Source organism: Antechinus flavipes, chromosome 6 (assembly GCF_016432865.1).
Source record: "Antechinus flavipes isolate AdamAnt ecotype Samford, QLD, Australia chromosome 6, AdamAnt_v2, whole genome shotgun sequence".
Taxonomy (NCBI): Eukaryota; Metazoa; Chordata; class Mammalia; order Dasyuromorphia; family Dasyuridae; genus Antechinus; species Antechinus flavipes.
The window spans coordinates 19,742,637-19,765,722 of NC_067403.1; the positions used below are offsets into that span (position 1 = coordinate 19,742,637).

At 34.1% G+C, this 23,086-nt stretch overlaps 1 long non-coding RNA gene across 1 annotated transcript in view; it reads right to left on the reverse strand.

Moving 5' to 3' along the window:
* LOC127540824 (uncharacterized) overlaps nucleotides 1–22,715 on the reverse strand; it is a 43,632-nt gene extending 20,917 nt beyond the window's left edge. Inside the window, exon 1 of the long non-coding RNA XR_007948292.1 lies at nucleotides 22,493–22,715. This is a non-coding gene — a long non-coding RNA (uncharacterized LOC127540824). The remainder of the gene's footprint in view (nucleotides 1–22,492) is intronic.
* Between the last annotated feature and the right edge of the window lie 371 nt (nucleotides 22,716–23,086).

Consider the following 23,086-nt stretch of genomic DNA (forward strand, 5'->3'; position numbering starts at 1 on the left):
TTTGGAACTAGGCCCAGCTAGTATTCAAGAAACTAAAAGTTATTTAAATAGGTTTGAGTGCTTACAAAACATGTAACATACAGTTTAATTCACTTTATTCCATGAAGATTTTAGTGCCCTTTTGAATCATGACATTGCTCAAATTACCTTTGCTAAAGTTTTAAATTGAGTTCCAAAGAATATTGTGGCAAAGAAGTATTAGACAATCTACTAAAATGAAGGTCTACAAAGTCAAAATGCTCAATTCATTGTTGTAAATCTGTGAAAACTAAACAGTACAAAGGATATGAACAGACAATTAGCACACACAGAAATTAAAGCATTTCTAGTCATATGAATAGATAATTAGATAATTATTAGATAAATTAAAATTAAAGTAACTCTGAAATACCACTTTATACCTCTAACATTGGCTAAGATGACAGAAAAAATGATAAATGTTGCAGAGGATATAGGAAAATTGGGATGCTACTGCATTGTTGGTGGAGTTGTGAAATGATCCAGCCATTCCAGAGAGCAATTTGAAACTGTAACCACAGGGCTTTGAAAGTGAGGAAATCCTGTGACCCAGCAGTATTTCTACTGGGTCTTTATTCAAAAGAGATCATGAAAGAGGGGAAAAGATCTATATGTTCAAAAATGTTTGTAGCAGCTTTTTGTGGTAGCAAAGAATTGAAAAATGAGTGGACTTCCATCATTTGGGGAATGGTTGAATAAGTTATGGTGTGTGAAGATAATGGGATATTATTGTTTTATAAAAAAAAAAAATGATGAACAAGCTGATTTCTAGAAAGGCCTGGAAAGATTTACATGAACTGATGCTGAGTAAAACAAGCAAAATCAGCAATACATTGTACATAGTAATGGCAAGATTGTGTTATGATCAACTATGGAAGACTTCACAGTCTTCACAGTGCTTCGATAATCCAAATTAATCTCAATAGATTTTGGATAGAAAATGGCATATGCATTTAGAAAAATAATTAAGGAGACTGAACATAAATCAACACATGCTATGTTTACTTCTTCTTTTTTCTTTTTTTTTAATCTCTCCCATAGGTTTTTCCTTTTGCTTTGATTTTTTTTCTTAACATGATTGTTAAAGCAATGGGTATTAAAAATAAACTTAACAAATTATATCAGGTATAGCATATACTCAGAAAAAAATTAATGAGACAATAACAAAAAACCCAAAAATTTAGAAACAAAGGGAATTGTTATTATATCTATATCAAAGTTCTTATGTCAATACTATTCCATTTATACTTCTCTAGAGTCATTTAGTTCTCAAAATCTTTCTAAGAAAACTTTGCATATGATGAATTTTAGACCAAAAAAATTCTTATCACTTCTTTCATGAGACCAGGCCAAGATCATATTTAGCTTGATTTCAAATTAATGAATAAAAATTGTAAATGTTAAGAAAAATTTGAATTTGTATAAGAAATGGATTGAGTAAACAGCATTTTTGTTAATTGCATGACATCTGTATTATTTAAAATATGATATACTTCTAGAATTTTCCACTGAAATTCTTAAATAAAATTGTACAAAAAAGCCATTACCTACAAGTAATTATGTATACAAAAATGAAATAAGCAATTTTGTTCCCAAGAAAATAAGTATTATTTATTATAATGAAGTTTTTCTCGATTGACTGAATATAATGATATTCATGAAAATAAGATAGGAAATAAGATACAAGGTCTCCCATATATTGTAGCATTTGGGATAATGGTACTGAATACAATATACAGTATTCTCATATGTTGTTAATAATAATTCAAACCCACAAATTAAATAAGGCCTAGAAAGAAACTGGGTCCATTGTAAAAGAAATTGGTTTGCAGGTAAATATGGTTTTGGATAAAGATGGAAAATGACATTCACAGACTTTTGGATATGTAAGAGAAATTAGAGATCTTATGGCTCAATATATTTTATGGGATAGGAAACTGAGGTATCTTTCCCATTGTCAAAAAGTACTTTCATTTTAAAACTCAGGCTAGAAGCAATATTTCCTGATTCTTCATCTTGATTAGGTGACCTTTCTATTATACCAAGATATTACTATACCATCACAGACTAATTATGGTCTTTGTCATCACTATGCATGTATTTCATATTTTTAATTAAATTTCACTTAGAAAATATTTTATTTAGTAAATAAATTTAATTAGAAAATATATATATATATATATATATATAATTTCTATAAGATTAGGACTCTTATTATCATTGATGCTCTCTAGATACATAATGAATCTTCTTTTAAATGCTCCTTTAGTGATGAAAGCAGGGTATAGCAGATACTCATACATGCACATCAAATGCCGGGGACTGAAGGGGTAGGAAAGCAACCTAAACAACAAATCTTTCTTATAAATATGAAACTGATGTAACTAGATGGATAGCTTGTCAGGACTACTTAACCGTAAGTCAATTCCACTATTGGCTTTAGCCTGGAAACACTGAAATATAAAGTATCCATATGGTAGATTGCAATAGACTACTTTCAGCAAGGAACAAAGTGAGTGTCAAGTAATATTGCATGACAAAATACTTGAATTAATGTTTCCCTCGCAGTAAGACTGGATACAGTGCTCTCTACTATGTGACAACATAATGTACCTAAAGAATACTTAAAAAAAAAAAATTCTGTCAAAACACAACTAAATTCACCTCCCCTGATCTCTGTCCTGTTCCCCAGATCACTAAGCATGGATGCACAGTTTCTGACAGTCGGATCTAACATATTTAATATGGTCAGCTTCTTGACAGAACACATGAAATTCAATTCATTTCAGGAGCTCCTCCATTACCAAGCCTGACAGCTTTATAGCTCTATTGGGAAATGAAGTATAGCATCAGGTTACTAAGCAACTCCGCAGCTTTTTTAAAGGACTTCTTGGAACTCACTTGTTTCTCCTAATTGATTCAGTCCACATCATTTTGAACATAAATGGGACATCATGTTTAGAAATATGCTGCATAGCTACTTTCAGCGAACATGTCTTGCTACCTCTGCATATCTAAATCAAGAGCTGGCATATAAATGTCATATTGAAAGCAAAATTTTATCTTCCTCCTGAGTTGCATTGGCATTTAATATATATATAAATTATTTTGACAGTTCAAGCTAGTCTCTGAAGTTATCTGCACACTGTCAGAAAAATAACATAAAAGTCTGAACAGTGATTCCACTTTTTAAGTTGGGTGCAGAATAAAGTTTTAATTAGCCAGCCTGACTTCCTCCATCAGTACATTCTCACAATATAATAGATCAGAATTAAGAGAAAATCTGTCTTGCAACTCCAAAGCCATGTTGACATTTTTGCAGTCACTAAACCTTTGAGCCGAATAGTATCTCATCCAATCTCAGAATATTAGTGATAAATGCATCCATATATCAAGTTTTATGAGAAGTAAACCAGGCTTTTATCCTCCCTGACTTCTCTTTCTATTATATCAGAGAGGAAGAGTAAACAATAAAATGTTATAAACAGGCTATATTGGGGATATTTTCTTCGGGGCTCATCTACTCTCTCCTTGCTTCTGTGACCCCTAATTACATTTTAGTGTATTGAATATTTCAATAACAGCATGTATATTGATTGTTATATCTATTAATCACCGAAAGCAATGGGATTCATGAGGATTGTGAAAAAAGGGATAGTGGCAGATTAACTCCAAATTGTTCAAGCTAGTGTCCACGGTAGCATGCTTGTACTGATTTGTGCCTTTTCTTGAAATGCACTCATTGCAAAAAGCTCCACAATTCAATATTTCCATTTGATGAAAGTGGTAAATCTATGAACATATTCCGAACATACTTCCTGAAGATTGATAGTTCCGGGCTTTTTACTTTCTTTGTCATCTCTGTAACAGAGTGTTATCAGCCATGTTACCATAGCTATCAGAAAGCTCCATTCAAGAATCTACATCTAATCCATCCATCTACTGAGAATGGAGAGATGATTGTTTTTCATATAGCAGGTGATTAATAAACGATTCCCCCCCAAATCCCTATTATTGTCTGGAGCACTATCAATGTGTCAACCACCTAGCTTTGCAATTTTGGTGTCATCCTCTACTCTCCCCTTTCATTTATCCCACATATAGCATCTGTTGGCAGATCAGGCCATTTCGACCTTCATATAACATTTCACATTTCTATTCCTTTCCATCTATCCATACAGGAACCACTCTTGTGCAGATCCTCCGCCATTTCACTTGGGTTATTCAGTTATTTTCCTACTTTTCTTCTTTTCTGTGAGTTTCTCCAGTCTTTCCTCCACTCAGATGATGCAGTGAGTCATCGAAAGCAACCCTTTCTCCCTTTTCAAACTTCTCACATTTTCCTCATCTCCTTGTTTTACAACTAAATTTCATTGCTCAGCTTGCTAATGCTCACACTGACATTCTGTTTCCCACTCCCATGATTTTACACTACAGACTTTTCTAGGTTTGGAATACTCTTTTTTCCCCCTTTTATTTTTCCTGGTTTCTTTCAAATATCAATTCAAATATATTCACATTCAAAAGATTTTTCTGGGCCCTTCAAGCTGCTAGTATTTTTCCCTCTGAGACAGTCTCCCATTTCTTTGATATTGGAGAGATTCCTAGTTATTTACTATTGTCTTTCTCAACAGAATGTGAACTGTATGAGAACAGGACTTCTTTTTCTGCCTTTTATTTTATTCCCCTAGCATTTAACATAATTTCTGTCACATAATAAGTACTTGATTAAAAACAAAAATAACATCAGCCAAGATTTCCATAGCATTTTAAAATTTGCTACATTTTAAATTTTATTTCATCTTTATAACAATCCTGTGAGATAAGTGTTATTTCTATGGCCATTTAAACATATAAGAAACCTGAATTTCACTGAACTTAAGGGACTTGTGTAGAGTTACAGAAGTAAGTTTCTGAGGTAAAATTTGAACTCAAGTTTTAGATTCCAGGTCTAGCATTCTGTCATTCCATCCTAGGGCAAGTGTGGAAAGTTGTTAAAACTGAAGAGTTCTCTACTAAGAGGAAGTAGGTCTGGGTTCAAATCAAAGCTTCTTTTTATTGGCCATGAAACTTTGGGTAAGTCAAAGTGTTCCACGGATTCAAATTCCTTGTATAAAATGAAAATATTTTCCTATTTTAATTTTTTTTTTTTTACCAAATACATGCAAAGATAGCTTTCAACATTCACCTTTGCCAAACCTTATGCTTTAATTTTTTTTTCCCTTTCTCTACCCACCCCCTCCCCTAGACAGCAGTTAATCTATTATAGGTTAAACATGTGCAATTCTTCTAAACATGTTTCCATATTCATCATGCTGCACAAGAAAAATTAGATCAAAAGATAAAAAAATGAGGGAAAAAGTAAGCCAACAAACAATAACAACAAATATGGCAAAAAATACTACACTTTGATCCATATTTAGTCTCCATACTTCTCTCTCTGGATGCAGATGGCTCTTTCCATCACAACTCTATTGGAGAATTCTATTTTCAGAATGAAAACAATTTACAAGAGATAAAATTCATCATTTTGTCTGCACAGAAGATCTCTACCTATGAGTATGTGGCAATCCATTTATAACTTAGCAGGTGAGATTTAGAGAATGTTTCTAAGGAGGACATAAAAATAAATGGTTGTCAGGGTCATATGGCTGGGAAATTCAAAAGGACAATTTGAAAACAGCTCTTCCTGCCTCCATGCCCAGTGTTCTATCTGCTTTAAAACATGAAATTAATAATGTTAATAATTGCTGTCTTCTCTATCTCCCTCACAAGGTTATTGTGAACTTAATGAAATAATATTTAAAATGTCTACCACCATGAAATGTGGTAGAAATTGACAATCCATTTTCTATAAGCACAAAGCACTTAATTTGCTAGATACTGGGAGGACAAATGGCCTCCATTGTGTTAACAATGACTCTTTTAGCATAGCTGTGACAGGACTTGCAGGCAGACCTGATTTTTGCAAGGCTTCTTTGGGATCTTGATAGAATAAATATTTATTATAAGCAGAGAAGCAAGAAGAACATGGATTTTGTAATGTGGAATTTTGAATTTGATATATTTCTGCTTTTATTCTGTCTATATAATGATCCCTGCTTTTTGATTTCTGAAATAGAAAATAGTCACCGCAGAAGCAGATCCACAAATTAAAACAAAGATTTCAGGCATGGTACAATGCTATTTAAACAATATGTGTTTAAGCCCTGACATTTAAAATTTATCTTTATCTACAATCCATGTCCTATTTGAGGCTAGAGTAATCACTAGTGAAGGTCCAATTGATTGTTTACCATTGGCTGGAATGAACCCAAAAAGAAACATCAGTGCTTTAGACATATGGAGTTTAGAAGAATTTTATGAAAAATAAAAATTTAAAAATAGCATACACACATATACATATACAGGCATCTTGACTTTTCCTCCTGAACTTAACAATTTAATTATGAAATAACATCTCTTTAAGTTAGATGGTAAAACACTTGCTCTAAGCAAAGAAAAATTTGCTGATAAATAGGATTTTTTAACTTTCTAAATTAAGACAGTACCTCACTTATATGGCCTTTCCTTCACAGAATCACGATCATATACTGACTAAAAGAAAGATGAATTGATAAAATCATTCCCAAGACATACATAAAAATGCAACTATCCACTAAAAATATGTGAAGTACATTCTAATCCACTACTACTTATGCATTGGAACAAATTATTTTTTAAATATGATTTTTTTTTTGCCTTTGGATTTACTAGATAATTCCCTATCCAAACTAGTCTGAATACGAGGAAATGTTGAATGAAAGCAATGCTTCATCTGGTATTGTTTTGGGGTATGCGTGTATTTATATGTGGATATGTATGTGCACAAATGATACCACTGAAGATTTTTACATTTCAATGGCATAGGGATAGATGAAGAAACAGAATTTTTAACTTGGTTGTGCTGTTTTCAAGATAGTTCCTTTATAGAAATGTTTTAGGCCTAAGTTCGGTAAGTGTCAAATGAGTAACTTGGTCATCTAGATGTTGTTTAAGTTAATCATTCTTTCCCATGCACTAATGTAATTCCTAGAGTATCAATTTTAGTACTCCATGGAGTAGGAGAGGATCATAGATAGATCGCCAGGTGATGTGGAGAGATCCAGAAAGTGGTGAATGGAAGGGACCAGATAGGCTAACTGCTTGGGGGAGAGGATTTGCTTGCATCTCTACATGTGGAGAAGAAATCAGATGGGTGCCAACGAGCCGCATTCGCCTTGTCCATCGCAGAGAGATGGAACAGACCCTTGAAACAAAGGAGAAGACCCAAGAAATATCGGGTGGTTCTGTTGCTGATTGTGCTCACCATTGAAAGAGCATAGCTGCCAATGAGACTGTTGAAAGAACTTTTTCAAATCCCAGGAATCATTGGATTTCCTAAGACAAGATGAGACTGTTTCAGTTCTTGAAAAACTAGCAAGAATTATTGGATTCCTTAAGATGAAAAATTGTTGATGAGACCTTTTGCAGTACTTCAGAGCTTACAGGAACTATTGGATTCCTGGCACATGAACTAATGGACAATGGATTCCTTATGGACTATTTCTAGGACTTATGTACATGTGTAAATATTCAGGTTGATTCTTGTTATTTGTTACATTACTACTAGCCTGTGTTATATTGCTATGTGCTTATGTAAATTATGTGTAATGCCTCCCATATTGATGGATTTATGTATACCATGTATATCTGTTACAAAGTTCTGGCCCATATTGATGGATTTATGTGTACCCCTTCAGAAACCCACTAATCTGATTTGATTTCCTATTTCCTTTGGTGATTTGGTAGACATCCTAGGAGCTATAGCATTTGAAACACAATAGAATGATGTGATTTATCTAACATCCTATAGGACATACTTTGTAGATCTACTATAAAACTAAGATTCTTGGACACTAAGTCAAGTAGTTTTGTATTTTTCAATAAACAAAGGAATAAATATAGATGATTTATATGAAAGAAATTTGGCTATATAATGAAGGTGTGCATGATGCAGGAATGATGAGACCCCAGATTATTCAATTTATATTGAATTTTATTGAAGTTTCTCAGGTAGAGAACCATGCCCATAGGGTTAGGATCTCCCTCCCCCAAAGTGAGTTTACATGCAAATTTTATGTGCTTAAAATACAAGGATGGGGAAAGCTTCAGTCAAAAGGAGATTGGGGTGAAACATTGCAAGAGCTGACTGTTTATATAAGATACCTTGACCTAAATGACTAAGCTGATTTCTGAAATCAGGACACATTTGAAGTCTCAGAACAGATGTTATCAGACAGAATGGTCTTGTGGAAAGGTTTTTGGGGTGGGCACTGTGATGAGAATGTCCCTTACTTGGTGATCTAATGATTAACACAAGATTGAGGGAGCTGTGCTCAATTTGTGAATCTCAGTTTTCTTTTATATACCTTAAGGCATAATACTTATTCTAAGAGAGAGTGTTCCTGTAAGCATGGACTGGTGGAAGGGGTGGGAAGGGGGAATTGTTCTGTGAAAGGGAGGAATGGGAACTGGCAGAGATCAAAGTTTCATAACTCTCAATCCCATAACTGGAAAAGAGGAAAGCATTGTAGGTCATGGTAGCCACTTAATGCTTTGGAGCTGTTTGAGTTTGAATTATCATGACAATGAGTAGAGAGTTCTGTAGACAGGTGGTGAGACTCTGAGTACATAACAGAATCATCTGAATACCTGTGCAGGTTGAGACCATACATCAAGTTTTGAACCCATACTTGCATCGGAATAGCATGATGTAGACCCTGTCTCCAGGCTGGAGCTTGAATGCCTCACTGTACATCTCACTTTCTGATCAAGCGTTTGATACAATCACTCAAAGTGCATTTAATAAACACTCTGTGATGCTGGTATTGTGTAAAAAAACTGAGAATACAAGTATAAGCAAAAATAATATAATCTGCTACTTGGAGTTTACATTCTAATGATATAAAAGGAAACTGAAGCATTAACTGAATAATATAATATGATGGAGAAATGTAGAGTTCATTCTAATGAGAAATAACCAGATGGCTTATCTGGGAAACTCTTTCATAGAGTTTCTAGAAGAAGCTATCCAATAAGAGGAGAGATTTTGGGAGTTTAGAGATTTTTCAGGATGAAAGAGTTGCTGTGGCATGGTGGGGGTTTCTGGAATACATTTAGCACCACTAAGTCCTTTTAAGAATAGAATGACCAATTTAAAAAAAAAAGAATGGAATTATGGGTGTTTATAAGGATGATAGTATTGGGGAGTTCATGAAAAAGATCTCCTCTGGGAAAACATTGAATAAAGAGATATCTGAATACCCACAATACAAAGAGAAAATAATTATAGTCCCTGATTTTAACGTGAGCACACATTAAATGAAAGAGAAAACTCATATAAGAACATCAGTTTTAAGGTGGATAGAAAGGTCCAATACATATGGCAGGAGGTTAAGTGGGTAGGCTGGCCTCTAAAAAACATGGCCTTAGAGTGGATACAATCTAGTGATTACTAAATGATATATTAAGTCAGAAGAAGGTAATAAGTTACCATCCTTCATGTAATCAGAAGGATTGATTCATGCCAAATATGAATGGCCACTCTCTACTATATCAGTGTTTAGTGGGCTCTCATATTGCGATGGATCAAGACATGAAAAAGTGAGTTTTGAAATGACCTGGAAAGTTCTTCTATCTGAAGGAACCAGCGATTTTTTTTTCTCATGATTATTCATATTGCAACTATATCTGAATCTTGCACCAAGTAGATATTATATGAAAGGGGGCAAGGAATTGAACATGTAATCCTGGCTTTCAAATAACTTTAAATCATTTCATAAAATTGTAAAAATCAATGTCTAAATTGTTGGAATTCACAGGAGAGCTGTTGGAATATATGGGAGCCACCTGAAAGTGTATGCTGGAGATACAACCTAGACATGCAGAATGGATCTCCTTGTGTGAGAGGATGATACAAGGAGACTGAGAAGCAGTTGCTGTTCTCTGACCTCTCTGATTGAGAGACTTGTCTGACTTCTCTCCTCTTCCCTCTGCCTCCAATTTGTTTCATTCCCAGTCCACAACACCTCTGTCAGCAAAGGCTGCCCTGCAACTCCTTCAGATGTTATGATCCACAGCTGTGGAGGCTCTCAGAGAATTGACCTGTCCCATAATACTAAATCAATGAGGAAGATGTAAATATCATTAGGTAGTAAGATCAAGAAGAGAAATATGGACTACCTTAGTCAAGAATGAATTCTGGTAGGTTATGGGAGTTTAGCTAGTCTTTGAAAACTGGGATCTTTTTAATGATTAAGAAAGTTCTAATCTCTGTTCCATTATATATGGTTAAAGAACTTATTTTTGCTACTTTTTCATTTCTCTGCATTCTTTGGAGCTCACAGAATTGTCTCCTTTACTGAAGAAGTGCAATGGAGGGAAATTCAGAGGAAACATAGGTCCACAGAGGTAGCTTTAACATACCATTATTACTCCACAGTGAGGAGGACAGCAAAGAAAATGACAATGTTCAATCCTCAAGTCCCACAGGAGTATCAAAGATCTAATCAAAAGTCAAAAGTCCCTACAAACTCATTGCTTGAGACAAAGGATCAACAAAATACCAATGGGGGATTGCCGGTTTCTGAAAGAATTGGTAAAATGTGGTGTTTCTAAACTAGCTAATAAGGAATGAGAAATTAGTAGAGAATTAGGAATAAGAATCAGATAATTAGGAAAATTAACCCAGATTGTGCCTTTCAAGTGAGTCTTAAAAACAATCTCTTAAAAACAGATCATCATATTCAAATAAGTTTTCACCAGATGTGAATAGGTAAATAAGTCCTAACCTTACACATTACTTGAAGGGAAAAGGAATCTTTATACTCGAAGGTATTATCTGTGTGTTCACTTCACTTCACCAGCAAATTGGATCATGCTATCTTTGTTTGTTTGTTTGTTTGTTTTGAAAAAAGATTAAGAAAAAAAAGGAAAACAAGAGAAATACAAAACAAAATAAAGCAAAATAAAAGAGAACATCATCATGTGTCCAGCAGAACATCAGGGAGGATTCAAAATATATAACAAAATAGCAAATCAAGAAGGTATGTATTTTAATAGAAGAAATTGTATTCATAAATGACCATTTTTTCTTTAGTCTGCTGTAAATTGTTCCATAGTTCTCCACTGCTCTTTTTTACTTTATTCTTTTTTTCCCTTTTCATCCCCCCCTCCAACACTTCCAAGCAAGCTACATTTAAGAAAAGATATCTTTATGTGTACATATAGATATATAGAAACATACACACACTCACATCATGCCATCTTTTTAAGGTCCCTTCTGGATCATTCTCTTGCTATAATAGAGGGATTTGTGTAATTCAATTAACCTGTGGAAATGGCAAGCTACTCCAATATCTTTGTCAATGTAATCCAATGGATAACATTATAATGCTAAAAGAGATCCCTTTTGGGCAGAAAGGTCCTGGTATGCTAAGATCCACATAGGTCTGGAAGAATTACACATGACTCAAACACTGAATAATAACAACAATGTTTTTAATGGGTCCAAACCATGATGATGTAGTAAACAGTCTTTTCATCATCCCATTGTTCTCTAATAAAACACAAACAAATAAACAAAAAAATACCAGGAAGGATAAAAAATTAAGGAATTATAAAATAAATAATTCAACAAGAAAGACTTCTTTTATTAACAAATAATAAATCTTGTAAAACACTTTAGAAGACATCTGTACTCCTAACTTTATGAGATATTAAAATTAAATTATTCTAGATAGAGAAGAATCTAGTTTATTTTTAAGAACTTGGTGGAAGTGGAGACACAGATTTCCTTGACAATTTAATAATCCATGATCCTTCCCTTTAAATTCTTTAACTCTAATTCTCTTTTGATAAAATTTTTAAAAAGATCTGTTTCTAATAATAATGTAATTGTTGTTGTAATTACTAATACTAAGTAACATTTATATAATGCTTACTCTATGTCAAGCATAATTCTAAACACTTTGTGATATGTTTAGAATGAGGGGCTATATGTATCACATTTTTCATATGAGGAAACAGATGCACACAGGAATCAAATGGTTTTCCTAAAGTTTAAACTGGTAAATTTGAGACTTATTTTGGACTTAAATCTTCCTGAATTTAGGTCTCACTCTCTATCCCGTGTAACACATTGCAATCTTAATAGGAATGGCAGGAACAAGACAAAACACTTATTCTAGATTTTCTGAGAGTTAAAATATTTTTCCGCAAATAATGAAGTTAGACATTGAACATGTGCATAATTATATCCACATTCCAATACTTAGGAGGAGTAGAAATAAATCGGTGAATGTATTGGAAAATTAACATGACTATATGCTCTTTAATCCTAACCTGCTATGGCCTCCTTTTTCAATACATGGTTTTAAATAAAGCTTCAAACTTTTTTTTATAAAACCACTGAGAAAAATCCATTGTAAGAGTTAATTCTTCACTGTTTCCTATTAATTTAACCTTAGGGAGCACAACATAAAGATTTTGTCATGCTTCTGTGTTCATTCATTCAACAAAGTTTGTCTTCCTCCTTCCCCCAAAATGAGGAATGAAGCCATTTTGGTTACTGTGAGTGATTCACAATTATATCCTATCTGCTCCTTAATATCTTGGAGTCTCATTCTTATGGGAGAAGGCAGACCAACCATTGCTAATTTAATAGATGATACTGTATGAGTAACTTTGCAAAGCAAAATACTACTACGTCAGCTTCAATTGTGAAACTTTATCAATTAGTTTTTATCAAAAAGAAACTTTATGGACAAGGGAGCATTCCAGTGAGTCTTTACAATATTGATAAGAATTCAACAGGAAAAAGAGGTAAAGAAATCATTTCATATAAAGAAAGCAAGGGAAAAAGCACAAAGATCTTCAAGTGTGGAACATGGGAGGGTGGCAGAAAACAGGAGTTTGATTGAAAGCAATTAAACTAGGAGATTTTTGCAATTGGCAAGGTAAAATGCCCAGTTGTGACTCCTGAAACTCAAACAAAGGAGTTTCAAATGCCAATTTTATCACTAAGTGATAGGGAGCTACTTAAGATTTCTATGAGTAGTAAAACTTTTTCTGGTTTTTATGTGAAAGTTACAAGATGCGACATGAGGGAGAGAGTGAAGATGGGAGGATAAATGCCCTAGGCTAGATAAGTAGCATTGAGGATCTACATTAGGGCAGTGGCAGTGAGAGTAGAGAAGAGGACAGGATGGCTCATTTTTATATTCCAATAAGGGAGGTTTTATTATAAGAAAGGTATTGTTTTCATATATTAGTACAATGTTACTCATGAAACCCAGGCACAATTAGGGTTGTATCTGATCCTATGAATTATAATGTTCAAGCAGAGAGGAGAGAGAAGCATCACAGTGTACCAATTACAATCAGCAAGGTTAAGACCTCATAGCATAGTTTTTATAGCACACTTTCCACTTTCCATTTTGAATGAAGGGAAAAGAAGGAAGAGCTCAGCATAGCTAAAGACAAGCTGCCATTTCAAGCATCTCTTCTATATCTTTCAAAGTCTGATTTCACTCCTCTGACATAATTCAGAATTTGAGGAACAAGTCAAAATACCCACAGAAAGCCATTGTTAATGTTATTAACGGTGCTGGTAATAGGATGGTAACCTTTTATGCTTTGCTCTGAGAGGAGAATGTATATACATAATGTTGAGCTACAAGGCTTCACTAAAGTGACCCAAACTTAGTTTCAGCACTCCATGACTGTGCCTTAGCCAGAGAAGATCAAGTATACCTGCTATTTGGCCTATTAACACACATTGTAATGGGCATTTAGTATGTCCTTGTGGACTCTTCTTCAAAGCCTATCAAAAGGAGATACCGATGTCCAATAACTGACTCTCTCTCTCCATCTCTCTTTCTCTCTGTCTTTGTCTCTCTCTTTGCATATGAATGTATATATATCTATCTATCTATATATATATATATAAATATTTATATATATGCATGTATTTATAAATGTATATATGTACACATATGTATGTATGTGTGTATATGAGAGAAAGAGACAAATAGAGAAAGCTGGAAATAAGAACAGAAAAACAAGAATAGGAAGAAATAGAGAAACTCTAATCCTCCTTTAGATTATGTTTTTTTTTTAAATAGTCAGAGGACAAAGGAGACAACTAATAATCAATTGCTTAGCACTCTTTAGTGCTAGTCACTTTATTAAGTGTGGTGATACCAAAAAAAGGATTTGCAGAATGAGCTGGAGAAAGAAACGGCAAACCATTCTAAAATCTCTGTTAAGAAAATCCTCAAAAGTGTCATGAAAAGTCAGGGGAAAAAATTAATAGCTTTTAAGGGGTTACTTGGGGCAACTGGGCAGCACATTGGATATGGTGCTGAGGATGGAGCCCAAAAGAGCTAAGATCAAATCTAGCCTCAGATACTTACTAGCTGTGTGACCCTGGGGAAGTCACTTAACACTGTTCCTTTCAGTTTCCTTATCTCTGAAGAGAGTTGGAGAAGGAAATGGCAGTCACTTCATTAGCTTTCCCAAGACAACCCTAAATTGGGTTATGAAGTGTTGGACACAACTGAGAAAACTGAACAATAACAAGCTCTCAAGGACCTCACATTTTCAGGGAGCGGAGACTATATGCAAACATATATAAGATATAGACAGGATAGATGAGAGATCAACTTTTTGCCTCTAGAAGCCACTAAGATTAAGAGAACTGATAAAGGTTTCTTGAATAATGTGGGATTTTAGCTAAGAACAATCCCTCCAACCTTTGCAGTCTTCCAACATGTACTCTTCCATTCAGTGACAATGGGCTCCTGATTGTTCCAAAATCAAGTCACTCTTTTTTCTTTTTTTTTTTTGCTTCTGGCATTTTCTACTTCTTTTTCTAAATTTAATATTTTATTTTCCTCAGTTTCATGTAAAATGATTGTCTACATTCATTAAATTCATCATTTTAAATTTAAAAATTTCATCATTTAAAAAAATTTTAAAAAGTTCCAAATTTTCTCCTTTTTTCTCCATCCTTGCCATTAAGAAAAGTAATTTGAAATAGGATATACATGTGTAGTGATGCAAAACATTTCCATTTTGGTAACATTGTAAAATAAATATTTTATGAAGACCTGGAACCCTTTCTCTACAAGGTGCCAAAAGTGGACAAGCTTATAATCCTGGGTGACGAGTGCCAGAATAGGCACAGACTATCAAATGTGGCAGGGATTTGGGGAGAAATAGAGTCAGAATTTATTACTGAATATTTATTACTGAAGACTTGCAGGGCCCCCCAAGATAAGACAACTACTCAAAGACTTAATGTCAATAAATTAAAGCATTTCTCCAACTATGAACAGTTTGTGGCCAACTTGATGAGAAAACTGAGCTAAAGCGTGGTTGACAGAAAAAGAAATGGGCAGCTTTCAGAGATTTGGTATACAATGTCACATCTACTCACCTAGGCCAGAACACTCACAAACATGAAGACCCATGAAAATAATAGAGAAACTCAAGTGGCTAAACAAACAAACAAACAAGAACCTAATGAGGATTTATCAGCAGGGAGCTTCATCCATCTCTAAGAAGATAGCATTTAACTCCCTCAAAAGGAATGTATAAGCAAAGCTTAGAGAAATGCAGGATTCTTGGCTCAGTAAAAAGGCAGATGAAATTCAGTTTTATGCTGACAGTAAGAAACTAAAACATTTGTATGATGCCCTGAATGCTATTTATGGGGCATATCAACTGTTCAAAGATAATGAAGCCACATTTATTAATGATAAAGACATGATCCTGGAGAGAAGGGATGAATGCTTCTGTATTGTCTTCAATCGACTGTCATTAGTCAATATGGAAACCATTGACTGTCCACCACGTTGGAAGTCAGTCCTTCTCCAGTAGACATTCCAGCTGAATATGAGGTACCATTTAGCCCCCTTAGGTTGCAAAACACCTGGTGCCGATTCTACTCCAGCAGAGATCTACAAGACATGGGGGTCTGCTCATACAACAGCTGACTGAAATCTTTTGCTTTGTATTGCAAGAAGGGATCATCCACCAGGAGTTCCAGGATGCCTATTGACCATTTCTCTAAAGCAAATGGAAATGGGTTTTTCTATGACAATCCCAGGGAAAAGGGCTGGTAAGTGATGGGTTTCTCTTCTGTCAATGCTGGCAAGATTCTCACCAAGTCCTCCTTAATAGGCTGGTCCTTCACCTGGAAGACAATGATCATCTTCCAACAGCCACTGTGACTTCAAAAGGTTTGACGATAATTACTATAGTGGTTGCTGCCCAACAAATCCAGGACAAACACCAGGAGCAGAACCAAGATCTGTATACAATGTTTGCTGATCAGACCAAGGCCTTTCATACTGTTAGTCACGAGGGCTTGTGGAAAATCAAGGCAAAAGTTGATTGTCCAGAGAAATTCCCCAGTATTACATGTCATTTTCATGACAGCAGGTTTGCAGGGGTTCTGGATAATGGACAATGCCCGTGGGCTTTTCCAGTCACCAATTGCTGCATACTTGATTTCAGGCATTTTAGCATGATGCTATCAGCTACATTGTTGGACTCCTTCCCTGAGGATGCAAAAGGGATCATGGTCATCTACCACACTGACCATAAATTATTTAATTTGAAAAGGCTGCCAGCTAAAACCAAAGCAGAGAGAGATAGCTGGTGAGTGACTTTTTATTCTCAGATAATTATACACTCCATGCAGCCTCTCAGGCTAAGATGAAAGAAAGTAGGGATCAATTTTCTATTGCTTGTGCTAATTTTGGCCTAATGGTAATACCAAGAAAACAGTTCTTACCAGACAGTCCAGCCATATGTGGAACCATTGCTTAAAGAAAATGAGAAATTTTGAAAGCTGTTGATAAGGTCACTTCCCTTGGCTGTATATTTTCCAGTGATGTCCATATAGATGATGAATTCTATACATACATTTCTGTAGCTAGCTTAGTATTTGGGAGCCTCTGAAGGAAAGTGTGAAAGAGAAATGATATTAGACTACCTACCAAACTGAAGGTCTCCACAGCTATTATATTGATCCCTTTGCTGTTTGCCTGTGAAACATGAATAGTATGACATCTCTGTACCAGAAATTGAATTGCTATCTTTTGAATTGTCTTAGTCAGATTCTGAAGATCACCCCACAGGATAAAGTACTGTGACTTCTTACTTTAAGCCTAAACAGTTAATACTCCTTTCTTAAAGAAATTTTAGTATACAGAAACTAATTCTTCCCATATAATAAAATTTGAAAAGTAAACTCTTTTGCTTGAGTAAAGGAAATCTATGGGTTAAAATTAATATATTCATCTTATATTTAAGGCTAATTTCTTTTTATGTTAAGCCATCTAGGTTATTGTAACTTGGATCAACCAGGTAGCCTGCCTTTCCACCTGATTAAACCATATAGAGTTCCTCTTGGTTAAATCCTTTCATGAGATCAGGCTCATCTTTAAGAACCTCCATTATTTCAAATTCCTTCTATTTGCATTTCTTTCTTGAAAGTGCTTTTAGATTTTGAAATAGGGATAAGAAGCCTTGAAAACTCTTTTGTAAAGCAACAATAAGTATGACTTTTCCAACACAGTATGTCACTGTGCTAATACCCTCTTGATAGGATTGGAGGGTGCTGGAGAGAAAAAAGGAGACTTTCAACTTCAGTCAAGGTTAAGATAAGGCACAGGGAACATTAAATATGCATATGATATATTAATATATTGTGAGTCCTTGATAAGCTTACACTAAACTATTTATCAATAGGACCTAATATTTCATTGGGAGGTTGGTTGACATACATTTTAACAGGATTAATAGCTTTTAGTTTCCCCATTTTCAATGGGATGTTGCTGAAGAATCTAATTACAAAAGGGAGATGTTTTGTTTTAAAGATACCAGATGACACTTTTGCTTAGCTGAAAAGAAAAGAAAACCAAGAAAAAAGAATCATCTCAAATAGCTGAGAATACAGTTTGTTATCCACAAACTTTAAAAGTTAGCTAGTTTACAGAAGATTTGTACCAGATCATAAATACACTAAAATAATTCCCTATATAGACAAGTTGATACATTCAGATTTGAAAGCTTTTTGGCTTCCACTTTGCTTTCAGGGATTTTCTCATTATATTTGCATATCCCTGAGATATATATTCAATGGACAAAAATGCTTGGGGCATGTTATTATATATTGTTAGGAGTTGGAGTGAGAAACATGTACTTTGTCAATAAGAGAAAAACTTTTAAGACCATTTTTTTCCATGAAAATTTGAAAATAAACATGACATTCTTTCTGATGGATATTCCTTAAAAATGTGCAAATCTGATATACAAAATGGCCCTGAGAAAAGATGTGGCCATTTCACTACTGATTTTGATATTCACAAAAATGTCCCGATGTTTGACATGTTTTTTATCATGTGGAAAATGTGGCACCTAGAAAACAATAATTTTTCAATAATATCATTATTATAACACTAACATAAATTTTGGTAGGAAATGGCTGTGAAATGGACCCAAAGACCTAAACATAAGGTCATCTTTTATATGGTTCTCCTTATTCAGCCATAAGGTTTGATAAAACAATACAAACATTTATTCAGGCTAAGATAAAGTTTGGAATGAAGCCATGAATAGCGGCTGAAATTGATTAAACCAAAACCTCAGCTAAGGTGTTTAATCAATTATAAAGCCATTCATCGTGACTATACAACCGAGAATGTAAAGCACAACAGATTAGAGTTATTACACAACAAAATAAGAAATTATAAAAAAAAAATAAAAAGAAGATGAAGAAGAAAGTTGTTTGGTACTTTTTCTCTGAGAATTTAAGAAAAGGTCTACTGCCAAGTAGACTTTCCTCCAAGTTGTGCTTGAAAATGTGATGATGAGTTTTCATGTTTTCCTCAATCATTTTTCTTTTCTTCATTTTAGATATTGGCTATAAAAAGGAAAGGGAGAGAAGCTCATATTGGTCTTGGGATTTTTTAGTTAGTAAACAGCATTGAAAGCTCTTTGTTTCTAGAGCCTCAAACTAGTGGCTTTGAGTAAACATGAATAAATACAAAAGCAAAGATAGTCTCCTCTCTCTGGGCATTTATCTTATCAATTGAATGATGGAAAGAATACCATAGCTATAAGAGCTCCTCCTAATAAGAAAACTAATGAAAAGCAGAAGGATTGAATCTGTGATTTCATTACTATAGGAAATTTCCTCTACCAATGTAGTTGTTCCCCTTCTCTGCAATTTACTGTCTAAAAGAGTTGCCTAGAACAATGAAAGATTAAATGAATTGCTCGGAGTCACAATCAGGCAGGGCGAAAAACTAGGGGCACTAAACCATGCTGTATCTCTCTCATTAATAGAGAACAAAATATACATTGATTTTCAAGGAATTTAGAATAACAGAGTGAAAGAACAATATTATAATTAAGGGAATGTCAACATCAAATTTATTCCCTCGTGATTGAAAAACAAACCAGATTCCTAAGGATTTGCTTTTACAAATGAGAGGCACTTGGCTTCCATTTACTAAATGATAATGACATGATCATCCAGTTGAACAAAAATTGACTCTCTCTACAATTCTTATGAATTTTTGTGTGAAGGTTGAAGTGGCAGCTGGAAAGGCTTGGATCACCTTAGAATTTTTATTTAACTCTAATCTTAAAAGGTATTTGTTGGATTGGGGACATATATCCTTGTGAGAGGAAAAAAAAATAATCAGTATAGTTTGTTGCTTTGTTTCTGAATTCTTGACCTGGGTTTCTCAACTCAAAACTGATGGATGAAACAATCCTTATCATTTGCTAGAACTTCACTATGCTATTAACCATATTTATTATATGAAATAGGAAATTATACATTTACTCCAATAAAGCCAAAGATCTGAAAATGAGTCAAGTACTTGGTAAATTTATAAATCTTTTTGTCTGAATTATCTGGAAAATTATATTGATTATCAATCTTTGTGTATACTCACTATGAATCCACATACTCGATGTATCTTTACTAGAAATTATCTTCTTTTATTTTGGAAAATAGTGTATTTAGGTAAAGAAATTGAGAAAGAAAGTTCACTTCTCCCCTAGTCTAAATGCAGCATGTGGGGTAATTGCACAGGTAATTTCATTATGAGCTAATCAGCTATTTCTTCTTATTAAAGAGTAATATTTTAACATAAAATTAAAATTAAAACAATCCAATTTTCAATGTATTTCAATATCCCTATGTCATTCATATTAAGCAACTCAACAGTCCTACCATCCTTGGTCAGGTTGTTCATTATCAATGCCTTTTCTCAGAGGGAAAGCTTCTTTTTTATAGTCACTCAATCACTATAATTAAATAACTTTTCCCCATTAATGAGCTACATTATATCCTGTTAAGTGACTTTCCACCTTAGAAATGAATCAATAACATGAAGCACTTATTGCAAATGTAAAGATGATTTTCCACTTTGAATCTATGATGCTTTTCTTCTGCCAAAATGTACTTAGATTTTAAAAGGCTCCCTTTTTTATTGCTTAAATTACTCCCTAATATTTGGTTTTTAATTTGGTCTGTTTATTTCTATCATACTACAAAGCTAGGACTTTCCTTAAATAATGCTGGTTTATTCTGTCTCCAATTTCTGTAAGTGTTCTTGGATGAAGACTGTCTGCTCTTGGGGATGCTATCCATTCTCAGAGCTATACAGACTTAACAATAGATAAAATATTATGAAAAATAATGTTCTCATTTGATAATGAAAAAATGGAAAGTTATGGCAATCAAACCTTTATTTTATCTTAAAAATAAGCAAATTATCAAGTTTGTCTTTTATTTACATAGGGGAGAGGCATAAAATAAATGAACTATTCAGAGGAATTGAGGAACAAGTGAAATAGATGTTTTTTTTTCCTTAAGACTTCTAATTGGAATCTCAAGATTTTTATGTCATAAAATTCTTGAATTGTAAAAACAAAGTCAAGTCACTTTTACTGTCTGTATCAGCCTCTGGCTAATTCTAATTATAGCTTCCTTAAGTATTAGCATCTATTTTAAGTTCTGAGTACAGACTGTGCTACTGTCCTGTTTCTAAATGACCTTTTTAGAAATGTGGACTCATTTTCATCCTTGGACTCCACTATCATCATGCTCTGTGCCAAGTATCTTCTCTATTCACCCTTTCACCATGCAGCTTTGGGGTATTCGGGTTCCCTTTAAATTGTAAGCTCCTTGAGGGTAGGACATATCTTTCTTCTTTTCCTGTTTGTCTCCCAGCATGTCTGGGACTTAGAAAGTGCTAAATAAGGATATGTTATATTATATCGAATCACATTTTCTTGCATTGTATTACCTCTCCATTGACTCATTTTCCTGTATTTTTATCTTATTCTGTCAGACTTACAATGAGCTCCTAAGACTTTTTAGCATGGATCCTTTGCAAACTAGCTGAGCCACCTAGGAAATGCCCATCAGGAAAATCCACCACTACCACATAGGGATTCTTCCTTTTTGCTTCAATCTTCATGCTCCATCTTTGATTTCTTATGCCACTTAGATGTAAGGGGAATCCCCAGCTCCATTCTTTCCTATTACTCTTTTTTCTTGTCCTACAGTCTCTGCCACTATACAGTCCAAAGCCATGGACGTTACCATATTCCCTTGTGATGCATGTTTAGCATTCTGAGCATTTCCATCTTTCCTATTCTTTTAAGTTTTTTTTTTTTCCTCTAAATTATCATGGCACAGACTAACCATAAAAATTGTTTTTTTAATCATTCATTTACCTCATTTTCTCTTAAAATGTAATCCTCAAATTAGAGATTTACAGATTTAGATCTAAGGGAGAGACCTCTGACATCATCTAACATAACATTTCTTAGGGATGTGCAATTCCAGCTATTTTCTATTGTACCAAACATTAAGAAGACTTGCAAAGATACATAAATATCAGTCTATTTTCTTTGTTTTGGAAAAAATAGTTTTTAATAAAGATGTGTCATTTTGTTGACATGAATTGATTTATTTTAATAAATATTATAAAATTATCCATTTAAAATATTGTAAATATCAGTTGATATACTCCCCAAGGGAAAAAAAAAAGTCATTCAGGTCTTCAATAATTTTTTATAGTTAAAGATGTCTTCAGACCAAAAAGTTTCAAAAATAGTGATCTAGTATAAATTTTTCATTTGGTAAGGGCAGTAAGATCTAAAGGTAAAATACTGATCTACCATAATAGGTAGTAAGTGGGGAACACAAGTTTTTGACCCCAGTTTCTTCAAGACCAAAACTATTCATTTTCCACTCTACTTCACTGTTATAAAGGAAACATACATATAATTAAATGATGTGTCAATAGACAAAAGGCAAACAATTCCAACTGAGTCAGCATATTGACAGAAGACTCACCCGTATAAAAGATTTATCAAACTCATTGAGCTTTTAAGTATCTTCAGAATTCAGATCAGCTGTAGAGAAGCAACTTTCTTGAAAAGCATCATTAGTATCCACAGTATCCCAGAATCTTATGAATGAAACAGACCACCTAATTCATCTACTCCAGTGTTCTGCATTTGTTCCTATCAGGCAAATTTCAAAGACTATGTCTTCTTCATTTGGCTGATCCCACAGAGCAAAGCTTTGCACCTCCTCCCAAAGTTTCAGAAGCTGAGTCTAGTACACAGCTGCGAGTGCTAGAGTTTCCTTTGGCTAGAATTCTGTCTTCCCTTTACTTGTTAATGTTGTGGAAGGAAAGCTCTTCCGATCCATGTGAGAATTCCCCAGTTGGTTTTCATTAATACAGTCATTTCTGGAAGAGAGAATAAATCAGGTATGAAACTAAATCTATGCAAGTGCTGTAGGATTTAGTATAACCAAAAAATGGATTAATTCTGATTTACTAATTGTGGTCCTTTGTTGTTGGTCGGTTAGTTTTTGTGGTTGTTCTTATTTAGTTGTTTTAGTTCTATTCATCTCTGTGATCCAATCTGAGACCTTCTTGGC